Raw genomic sequence first — 12,924 nt, forward strand, 5'->3', positions numbered from 1 at the left:
CCACTTTAAAACTATTTTGATAAAAGAAAATTTGTAATTCAAATACTATAATTATCCAAGAGAAAAAAACACTTTAGTTTGTGAAAATATCTCCAAAAGTAAAAAAGTTATTGCAATATTGATAAAAGTGGTCATATCTAACTTTTGGAATTTTTCAGATAAGAAAGAAGAGCTGCAAACAGTTTTGGGTAGCTGTCTTTGAAGCTGGTTTGTGGACATGATAATGAACCGATTTGATCGAAACTTTGCAGAATGATTGGAAATATGATGAAATAACAGAAGATGGTTTTTTATTACAGTATTTTAACTTTAGCGCATCTAATAGAGAGGTATGTTTGCATACAAAAACAGCTGATATGGCTACATTTTTATATTGGTGAGTATTTTTATGTTTCATATGTGTAGTAGAGGTACAGTACTATTGAAATATATCAAATTTACTATATTTTGAGGAAATTTTTGCATAATTTAGCCATTTTTCAAAAGATAGGGGTTGGATATCTCAAATTTGGACTTTTTTTGTGGTTTTGAGGAGAACCAAATCCTCGTTTTGAGAAATATTCCTACTCAATCTTGCTTGAAAAAGTAACTTTACAAAATGGATGCCTTTTTTCAGAAGTACCATCAAAAGCTAGAGGAAAAATGTGCCCTTGGGCTAAATGGAGAGTGTTTTATTTGGACAGGGTCATGTACACCAAATGGCAAATATGGGGTCATAAATTGTAGATTTCCTGGTGCCATTGGGTGGAAATTATTATATGTGCACAGGCTTGCATACATGATACAGCATAGGGCTGCACAAATAGCAGCTGTTGATGTATCACACCTGTGCCACAATACCAAATGCATAAATGTAGCTCATCTGGTGTTGGAACCACATGGTATCAACAACAGTAGGCAAACATGTGTGTCGAAAGGGGAATGTATAGGTCACATTGCCCTCTTTCCGCCCTGTTTAGTGCACCTTAAGATGCCAGATAATAATTTAGGTATTTTAATGGATTTAAAAGAAAATGGGCAGGGGAAAGTGTTCATTTATTCATTAAATTTCATTTTATTCGTATCAATATAAGAAATCTTTTTGAAAGATTTGGGTGGTCCTTAAAAGGACCTTTGATTTTTTTAAGCTGTCTGTCTTTTACTTAGGCATCTTCTTCTTGCAGTATGCATCATGCATCAGCTCATCTGGTACAGGATCTAGTTGCCCTTTTACATAGTCTGGTCTCTTTTTGTGGAGCTCTTTATGAATCTTGTGTTCCTCCAGTCTGACAGCTGTCTGTTGTAACCTTCTTATCTTTACTTCAGGTTTCTGCTCATAATTCCTTTTGTAAGTATACTCTCTGTCCATTTTATCAAAGAAGGTCTCACAGTTTTCGGACACTTTAATGTTCAACTCTTTGCTTTTCATCTTGGCTGATGTACCAGGTCTGTTGTTGGTCCTGTGTATTGCAGAATGAAGTCTGCCTTCCATGTTTTTTCCATGAGTTACATTTTTTGGTAAACTCACACTCAATGCACGATGAACTCCTTCATTTTTATTTGTTGTGTGGAACATTCTCATGCTATTGACTGCTTCCTCACTAAGTATCATTTTCAGTAGTTCTAGCAGTATAATTTCATCAATTTCATCTATTTTCAGCACAGTGATGTTGTAAGTGCTTAGGTAAAAGGATCTAGTCCACCAGTTATCACTGACTGTACCTTTGCATACCACAGACTCCTTAAGGCAAGATGAACAGTCTCCACCATAACACTGGACTGTAGTTGAAAGGATGGTAGGTAATTTTTTACATACTTTTTCTGTGTCCTTGTTATATTCATTCATTAACTGGTTCAATATCATGGAACTGCGACACTTCAAGTCCAGGCTAAACATTTTCTTCAAGTCTTTGTTCTCTTCTTTAGTTTGTCCATGAAACATGGTCTCACTAAACTCAGCTCGCATTCCCGCTCGGAATTGATGTTGGCTTAGATGTACTGGGTCCGCCAGTCTCTGCACTTCCCACATAGGATACAGTACATGTATGGCATCTTCTACTCCTTTAGCGGAACGTGCATCTCCATCTGTTGTGGCATAACGGATAAGCATACCTTGCAGTGCAAGCTGATTACCAATTTCTTTTCCCATGGCATATTCTGATATTGGTATAGTTCTATGAAGGGTAGCAGTACAGTCTTCATGGCCTGGGCACTCTGCATCAAATCCCTTTCCTCTGAGCCAAGCTCCCTTCCAACATAGCTGGTTTAGTGAAGATGATGCGACTACAAACTTCCATGGAGTATTTTGTTCAATCGCAAGCATCTGTGCCTGTGATGCATTTAACCCTGGTTTCTTCCTGCTGGACCTTGTTGCAGTTGGGTACCTGCCATCTAAGGTCACATCTATCACATTTTCTGGTTGTCCCTTCTTTTTGTTGTATGCCTTCACTTGTTCAACCTTATCTTTCATGTCGTCCTTGTTCTGCTTTACCATAACTTTAGAAATTCGGTCGGTGTTTCTCTGCATACCACTCTTGCATGGAGGTGGAACACTTACACGCGCTAAAATCTCTTGGGTCTTGGTGCTTCCTATTGGACTATCTAGTCCTGCTGAAACTAGCGCAATGTTAGTACTGGCTGGATTTGGCCCTGGCTTGTTGTTTTCAACTTCTGAGTACAACTTTGCTAGTGTTGGAGTCACAAACCAACAGTTTGCACACCGAACTCTGTACATGATACAGGCACCCCATTTTCTGTCACTATGTGGCTCCATCCATGGCCTCTTACAAGTTTTTGGTGTTTCCCTGTGCTGTTGGTACGCCAAGTTGAACATGTCAAACATCTTTTCACTCTCAATAATATGAGAATTATTTGATGTCACCTTTTCTTTGTCTGCTTTCAGGAACCGTGGCCGCAGGATCATACTGGATTTAATCACACCACTTGCATCTTCTTTTACCACTTGTGAGCTGTCAGTCCTGGATACGGAATCAGCTTTGATGTCGTCTTGTTGGTGATCTTGCAGATTCATTCGGATGTAAGCTTTTGACTCTTCTTCATCTGATGAAACTGCATTCTCAAAAACGAGACCTTTCGACCACGGAGTATGACCTTTCTTGAACCGTCCAGCATTACTAACCTTGTGGCTTCCTGCTAGACCAGTTTTGCCTTTGTTGTGTGGAGTATTACCATCAGTAAACATATTTGAATCTTCTTCTTGTATGGTTCCGCAACAAAATTTGGTATGATTTTAGTCTCGAAAGGGCTACTATTTGTACTTTTTGGTTCTTTTGATAGTTTAAGTGAGAATTTCTAGATGCTGACAATGTTTACTTAGTTCTAATAAGGCTCAGGGTGCAGTCTTTTACTCATTAGATCAGATAATTTGATCCTAATAGGATACTAGACTGCCCCCTGAGTGATGGGGGGTTTTCAAAGAATCATCAAAAGAAAGCCAATATGGTGGTTTAATTCCGTATTATTGATAACAAATATTTGATTTGGGATTGTTTTTGTACTTTTTAAGTAGATACTAGTAAAAAAAAATAAAATGCCTTTAGAAAAAAAAAAAAAAAAAATTAAATTGACCATTTTTGCACCACTATATTATAATTTTCGTTCTTTGAGACCCAAATGTGATAAATCAATTTCGTTTTCTTTAAAATGTGAAGAAAAAAACTTGTTGTGATGAAAATTTCCTAAAATACCTGGGTAATTATTCAAAAATTTTCTTATCTGAAGAACTATATGTATGAGTATGCAACCCTGAGCCTTTAGATTATTGGTCATATTGGCACCTGTAGAAAATAATTATTTACACAAATACTTTTCAACTTATCAAGAATCTGTAAATTGGGGCTGTTTTCTGAATTATTAAAGTAATTTACAATATTTTTTTCTATTTTTTTTATGAAGTAGAAGTATTTTTAATTTTAGCTTCATTTGATTCAATTCTATTTTTTTCCATATTTGGAATTTGAAAAAAAAAATTAAACCACTTTAAAACTATTTTGATAAAAGAAAATTTGTAATTCAAATACTATAATTATCCAAGAGAAAAAAACACTTTAGTTTGTGAAAATATCTCCAAAAGTAAAAAAGTTATTGCAATATTGATAAAAGTGGTCATATCTAACTTTTGGAATTTTTCAGATAAGAAAGAAGAGCTGCAAACAGTTTTAGGTAGCTGTCTTTGAAGCTGGTTTGTGGACATGATAATGAACCGATTTGATCGAAACTTTGCAGAATGATTGGAAATATGATGAAATAACAGAAGATGGTTTTTTATTACAGTATTTTAACTTTAGCGCATCTAATAGAGAGGTATGTTTGCATACAAAAACAGCTGATATGGCTACATTTTTATATTGGTGAGTATTTTTATGTTTCATATGTGTAGTAGAGGTACAGTACTATTGAAATATATCAAATTTACTATATTTTGAGGAAATTTTTGCATAATTTAGCCATTTTTCAAAAGATAGGGGTTGGATATCTCAAATTTGGACTTTTTTTGTGGTTTTGAGGAGAACCAAATCCTCGTTTTGAGAAATATTCCTACTCAATCTTGCTTGAAAAAGTAACTTTACAAAATGGATGCCTTTTTTCAGAAGTACCATCAAAAGCTAGAGGAAAAATGTGCCCTTGGGCTAAATGGAGAGTGTTTTATTTGGACAGGGTCATGTACACCAAATGGCAAATATGGGGTCATAAATTGTAGATTTCCTGGTGCCATTGGGTGGAAATTATTATATGTGCACAGGCTTGCATACATGATACAGCATAGGGCTGCACAAATAGCAGCTGTTGATGTATCACACCTGTGCCACAATACCAAATGCATAAATGTAGCTCATCTGGTGTTGGAACCACATGGTATCAACAACAGTAGGCAAACATGTGTGTCGAAAGGGGAATGTATAGGTCACATTGCCCTCTTTCCGCCCTGTTTAGTGCACCTTAAGATGCCAGATAATAATTTAGGTATTTTAATGGATTTAAAAGAAAATGGGCAGGGGAAAGTGTTCATTTATTCATTAAATTTCATTTTATTCGTATCAATATAAGAAATCTTTTTGAAAGATTTGGGTGGTCCTTAAAAGGACCTTTGATTTTTTTAAGCTGTCTGTCTTTTACTTAGGCATCTTCTTCTTGCAGTATGCATCATGCATCAGCTCATCTGGTACAGGATCTAGTTGCCCTTTTACATAGTCTGGTCTCTTTTTGTGGAGCTCTTTATGAATCTTGTGTTCCTCCAGTCTGACAGCTGTCTGTTGTAACCTTCTTATCTTTACTTCAGGTTTCTGCTCATAATTCCTTTTGTAAGTATACTCTCTGTCCATTTTATCAAAGAAGGTCTCACAGTTTTCGGACACTTTAATGTTCAACTCTTTGCTTTTCATCTTGGCTGATGTACCAGGTCTGTTGTTGGTCCTGTGTATTGCAGAATGAAGTCTGCCTTCCATGTTTTTTCCATGAGTTACATTTTTTGGTAAACTCACACTCAATGCACGATGAACTCCTTCATTTTTATTTGTTGTGTGGAACATTCTCATGCTATTGACTGCTTCCTCACTAAGTATCATTTTCAGTAGTTCTAGCAGTATAATTTCATCAATTTCATCTATTTTCAGCACAGTGATGTTGTAAGTGCTTAGGTAAAAGGATCTAGTCCACCAGTTATCACTGACTGTACCTTTGCATACCACAGACTCCTTAAGGCAAGATGAACAGTCTCCACCATAACACTGGACTGTAGTTGAAAGGATGGTAGGTAATTTTTTACATACTTTTTCTGTGTCCTTGTTATATTCATTCATTAACTGGTTCAATATCATGGAACTGCGACACTTCAAGTCCAGGCTAAACATTTTCTTCAAGTCTTTGTTCTCTTCTTTAGTTTGTCCATGAAACATGGTCTCACTAAACTCAGCTCGCATTCCCGCTCGGAATTGATGTTGGCTTAGATGTACTGGGTCCGCCAGTCTCTGCACTTCCCACATAGGATACAGTACATGTATGGCATCTTCTACTCCTTTAGCGGAACGTGCATCTCCATCTGTTGTGGCATAACGGATAAGCATACCTTGCAGTGCAAGCTGATTACCAATTTCTTTTCCCATGGCATATTCTGATATTGGTATAGTTCTATGAAGGGTAGCAGTACAGTCTTCATGGCCTGGGCACTCTGCATCAAATCCCTTTCCTCTGAGCCAAGCTCCCTTCCAACATAGCTGGTTTAGTGAAGATGATGCGACTACAAACTTCCATGGAGTATTTTGTTCAATCGCAAGCATCTGTGCCTGTGATGCATTTAACCCTGGTTTCTTCCTGCTGGACCTTGTTGCAGTTGGGTACCTGCCATCTAAGGTCACATCTATCACATTTTCTGGTTGTCCCTTCTTTTTGTTGTATGCCTTCACTTGTTCAACCTTATCTTTCATGTCGTCCTTGTTCTGCTTTACCATAACTTTAGAAATTCGGTCGGTGTTTCTCTGCATACCACTCTTGCATGGAGGTGGAACACTTACACGCGCTAAAATCTCTTGGGTCTTGGTGCTTCCTATTGGACTATCTAGTCCTGCTGAAACTAGCGCAATGTTAGTACTGGCTGGATTTGGCCCTGGCTTGTTGTTTTCAACTTCTGAGTACAACTTTGCTAGTGTTGGAGTCACAAACCAACAGTTTGCACACCGAACTCTGTACATGATACAGGCACCCCATTTTCTGTCACTATGTGGCTCCATCCATGGCCTCTTACAAGTTTTTGGTGTTTCCCTGTGCTGTTGGTACGCCAAGTTGAACATGTCAAACATCTTTTCACTCTCAATAATATGAGAATTATTTGATGTCACCTTTTCTTTGTCTGCTTTCAGGAACCGTGGCCGCAGGATCATACTGGATTTAATCACACCACTTGCATCTTCTTTTACCACTTGTGAGCTGTCAGTCCTGGATACGGAATCAGCTTTGATGTCGTCTTGTTGGTGATCTTGCAGATTCATTCGGATGTAAGCTTTTGACTCTTCTTCATCTGATGAAACTGCATTCTCAAAAACGAGACCTTTCGACCACGGAGTATGACCTTTCTTGAACCGTCCAGCATTACTAACCTTGTGGCTTCCTGCTAGACCAGTTTTGCCTTTGTTGTGTGGAGTATTACCATCAGTAAACATATTTGAATCTTCTTCTTGTATGGTTCCGCAACAAAATTTGGTATGATTTTAGTCTCGAAAGGGCTACTATTTGTACTTTTTGGTTCTTTTGATAGTTTAAGTGAGAATTTCTAGATGCTGACAATGTTTACTTAGTTCTAATAAGGCTCAGGGTGCAGTCTTTTACTCATTAGATCAGATAATTTGATCCTAATAGGATACTAGACTGCCCCCTGAGTGATGGGGGGTTTTCAAAGAATCATCAAAAGAAAGCCAATATGGTGGTTTAATTCCGTATTATTGATAACAAATATTTGATTTGGGATTGTTTTTGTACTTTTTAAGTAGATACTAGTAAAAAAAAATAAAATGCCTTTAGAAAAAAAAAAAAAAAAAATTAAATTGACCATTTTTGCACCACTATATTATAATTTTCGTTCTTTGAGACCCAAATGTGATAAATCAATTTCGTTTTCTTTAAAATGTGAAGAAAAAAACTTGTTGTGATGAAAATTTCCTAAAATACCTGGGTAATTATTCAAAAATTTTCTTATCTGAAGAACTATATGTATGAGTATGCAACCCTGAGCCTTTAGATTATTGGTCATATTGGCACCTGTAGAAAATAATTATTTACACAAATACTTTTCAACTTATCAAGAATCTGTAAATTGGGGCTGTTTTCTGAATTATTAAAGTAATTTACAATATTTTTTTCTATTTTTTTTATGAAGTAGAAGTATTTTTAATTTTAGCTTCATTTGATTCAATTCTATTTTTTTCCATATTTGGAATTTGAAAAAAAAAATTAAACCACTTTAAAACTATTTTGATAAAAGAAAATTTGTAATTCAAATACTATAATTATCCAAGAGAAAAAAACACTTTAGTTTGTGAAAATATCTCCAAAAGTAAAAAAGTTATTGCAATATTGATAAAAGTGGTCATATCTAACTTTTGGAATTTTTCAGATAAGAAAGAAGAGCTGCAAACAGTTTTGGGTAGCTGTCTTTGAAGCTGGTTTGTGGACATGATAATGAACCGATTTGATCGAAACTTTGCAGAATGATTGGAAATATGATGAAATAACAGAAGATGGTTTTTTATTACAGTATTTTAACTTTAGCGCATCTAATAGGTACGAGACCACAATTATCTGCCCTTAGCTTTTCGTTGTATTCGAATATAGTTCCTATAATAATGGGGGATTTTTCAAAAATTTTTTAGAAACACTTCCTTTCAGAATTTCTCATACTTTTTGTGCTCAAATGGAAGAGGAATAATGAAATTATTTTAGTAGATGTGTTGAAATGAGAAATTTGACATTTAGGTTGTGATTTGGTGAGGTCAAAAAAGGTCAAGTTTGTGACATCCAGAAGCCATTTTGGGTCATTTTTTAGGGTATCTCTGTGTTTATGCATAAAATTTGAAAAAATAATGGTAAATTTTTTTATATTTTTTATATAAGTTGTTGGAAGGTTCAAATTAACGTCCCTGAAAATCTGAATTGAATTGCGCCGGTGGAATTTTTTTAAATTACAGAAAGGCTATAAAGAAGACAGTGGGAAAATTAATTGTGGTTTCGTGCCTGCAGCTGTCGTCTGAATTTTGTTTACGTCACATGATGTGTAAAATATTCCCACCATCCGTGGAGAACTGTAATATTTCCGGTATCTGTACAGATTGATCTGACCGGCCAAAACTGAAATGGATGATGATAGAGATGCCCTTAAGGGATAAAAAATGTATTGCGAAGTGCTATAAAATATTAACTATTTTGAGAACGAGGGGAAGGAGGGCTATGGGGTTGGAATATTTGGGGGAAAATGTTCAAGTTATTCATTAATTGTAACGAAAACATTTATTGACATGATAGCTTTTTCAAATAGAAATATTGATTTTGCTTTGCTGCGTAAATACAAAAATACATTGTGTATTGCACTTGCAAAGCAAACATTTTCATCCGGGTCGATCCCCCCTTGTAATGTCCTTTATTATTTGTACGAGTCTCGCACAGACATTGGCGATAAATGTATGGTAAAGCTCACGGTGCTCGCTGATTTAGGCAATGCCTACCCCATATTAAAATGTATACAAGATAATAAAAAGAGTACAAGATAATAAAATGAATACAAAATAATCACAATGACTTCAAAATATTCGGTAACTGAAACGTTACATACACTCTTCATGGGTTTTAAAGCAATAAGTACTGCAATCAGTAAATTAAATGAATATCATGTTGATGATCTTGATTTTCACAATCGGTTACGCATTTTTTTTTCTGGACTAATGTATGCAACAATATGCATCCAATGCTTCTGTGTAGTAGACACTGAAGTAATCAGTTATTTTGAAAATTGAACGCATGCTTTTATTTACCGATCAATTAGACCAGTAATTTGAGATACGATGAAGGTGTACTGACATTATTGCAACCAAGATGAGCGGTGGGTATTGTTAATACAAAGTAAACAAGCAAAGAATAAGAGTTGGCATATGCTTAGTTTACACACTGCAATCATTTAAATCGGTACTGAATTATCAAATTCACATTTTTTTTTCGCTCCCGCTACATGTATTAATTCATTAATTATCATACATTATACATGTAACAAGTACACGTATGCCATCTCAATATTTAATTTTATTACCATTGCTAGATTAAAAGATTACCCCAGACCAGCTTTTAAACTTATATATGAAAAGTTTATATTTAGTTTCTTAAAACTAATTTCTAAGTAAAAAGAACGAATAGAATTTGACCAAAGCTGTTATATAAAAGGGCAATCAGGTAAGAAATAGGATAATGTATGATTATGATAATTTATGTAAATATTCTATAATTAGTAAATATTTATTAATGCGTCACATATGTCATATTTGCATTTTGTTGATAAAGTCTACTTTATCATCTCATGAATCCGAATATCTAAAGTAACATGATGAATAGGTTCTCTACATTATTAAAGAAGTGAGATTTTTCCATTTATGTATAATTTCTATATCACTGATTTAATCACGACTAGTGGCTTGTTTCTATGTGATTTTATTTTGATCTTAAGTATTTCATGTGTTATGTTTAGCCAGCTAGCTATAAAACCACATTTCATTGATCTGGCAATTATTACTTAAAACGATGTACGGTAGTACGGGACAGTTCATCTAGGTGTTATATACGTCGCGTACTACCATACATCGTGTGCAGGCGGTGTTGCCATAGATGTCACAGCGATACGAGTTCGAGTCCCGCGGAAGGAAGACAAAAATTTGCTTCGCAAATTTGACAGTTCTAACATCGTTGGGAATTTTTCAGACCCTTCTATAAGTTTACGTTATCTTCCCTGTATCAATTTGATCCGATGGAGCAGTGTACCGAATAGAGTCGTCACATTCTGAGATATACAACGTCTCAGAATGTGACGACTCTATTCGCTACACTGCTCCATCGGATCAAATTGATACAGGGAAGATAACGTAAACTTAGAAACGTAAATATATATATATATATATATATATATATATATATATATATATATATATATATATATATATATATATATTTTTTTTTTTCAAGGAAAAATGTATATAAAAAAGGTATGATGAATCGAAAATCATTTCATATAAATTGTTATAAGCATCCTAAATCGTTATTTATTTCGTAGCAAGCCAATTCATTATGTTTAAATTGTTTTGGTACTGAGACGTCATAAACATCCACTCCTCAATTTAAATAATTCCCTACCAGTTGATAACCGGAAGTGCATTTTAGGCCTAAAATGTCCTCTGCCTTAATCAGTGACCCTCAGTAATTTTTTGTTATATTTTCCCGCAATTTTCCACAATTTCTTTTTTCCGATTACACTTACCCACTAAAACAATTTTTTGTCAGTTTTAAGCATTGACATCTACAAACAGTAATGGAAACTTAAATATTAAAATGTAGCAGTTTTGGTTGTTTTATTTCCGAAAATGGCCGAACTTGAACAAACCGTAATTTGAACAGCGTAATAATGTTTATGTAGTCGCTGGAAGAAAGTGATGCTATTTGTAAAAGTAAAGTTCTCCAACAACACAACATGCACCACTTGCTCGGCTACTAGATACATTAACGCCTTACACTAGGAGGGGGTACGTTATTGTATCTATTGAACACCCTGAACATGATGTGTCGATGATTCAAGCCAGTCACGGATAGATGCTTACTTTCATTGCACTGTACATGTAAGTGTAGGCTACATTATATAGGAAATATTGTCCTTGAATTTCCGACACAACAGTGTAACCAAAATAATGACCAGGGGCGGATCTAGATTTAGAGATTTAGAAAGGGGATTCCAAACTATTCTTTGCCAATTTTTGGACCAATCTTTGAACACTGTGGTGGTTCGCATCTCCCCGAAACCATCTCTTTGACTCGCTGCTGTTGAAACCAACATGATATAAGTATTAAAGGTTGTGCCCCTTTCAACAATTTAAGAAATTCTTTACAGCATCACTGACTGGGATCATTAGAGATTACTAGTAATTCATGTAACGTAGCTTCTTATTTATTTGCGTATTGACAGAATAAAAGGAAATAGAAATAGCAGGAAATTAGAAAATCATAGGATGTCTATTCCTTTATTTAATCTTTTAAGTGAAATTCATTTTTTGCTAACTGGGAATCTTTTTTTTAGTCGTGGGTAGTTTTGTCTTTTATTTGTTATTTGTTGTTGGAAAGTCAGTACTTTGGTTTCATTTTGTTGTAAGTAAACATTCATCATTTTTTGTTTAGGATTTGGGTAGTTTTCAGTACATACGTACACGTTTTACAGGTTTTTTGTCGGTTAGAGAAATAGAGGTTTGAAACTACATATAGGATTTTAAATGGAACTGGTCCTAAAAAATTGCAAAATGTTTTGATACTTCTCCACCCATCATGACTGCATGCTGAATGTCTTGCTATAAACATCGTAGAATCGATTTTGCGAAATTGAAGTACAAGAGAAAAAGAAAACTGTTTACTTTGAGAACTCAAGTGCCAAAAGGACAACATATTTTAGGGGAAGCAATCCTTATAGAAAGGAAGAAATATAGTTATGTTGATGACTGATAGGAAATCCCAAAATTTTGCGAAAATGTCGAGATGTCAAATAAGGTATAAAAAATTGTCTTCTCTCGGATTTCAGATTATAGATACTCATGAAATTCTCTGAAATCATAGAATTACATAGATTATTATACTTATTTTACTCACGAAACATTGTCGCTTCGATATTTACCAAATACTGAAAAAAACTGTTTTTTTTTAGTTTGAAATTTCTGTTGAAAAAATGTATGTTTTTACCAGTTTATCTCAATTTGTTCTTACTTTATGGCATTTTAGCTGAAATGGACAGTGGAAGTGACTATTATAGAAATAATTTATCTACCATACAAGTTACATCTTCTGATTCTTGAAAAACAAGGTCCGACAAAAAATATTGGCTTCCTCAACATTCACTTGTGATTAGATATTTTCCTACGCAGTGGCTTCCGGTTATCCCGTCGTACGAATAACGTTTTGATAACGAATTATTTATTAATATTTGCATTTGAATCCATTAGATTATTAGTAATATTTCTTATTTTTGAATGAGGTATTCGGAGTAACTTTGGGTTTGAACCAGTTTACATTTTTTATAAACCGCTTCAATAATCAACTTAGTACAAGCTTATTGACATTATCCTCTACTGAGAAAATCAGTGCACAAATCACAAGCATGACAGTAACGAACTAACAGTGAAATGTATACTTCATAAGCCTGAG

This window comes from Perna viridis, chromosome 8, assembly GCF_037379345.1.
Source record: "Perna viridis isolate PV_CMFRI_1.1 ecotype Kerala chromosome 8, ASM3737934v1, whole genome shotgun sequence".
Taxonomy (NCBI): domain Eukaryota; kingdom Metazoa; phylum Mollusca; class Bivalvia; order Mytilida; family Mytilidae; genus Perna; species Perna viridis.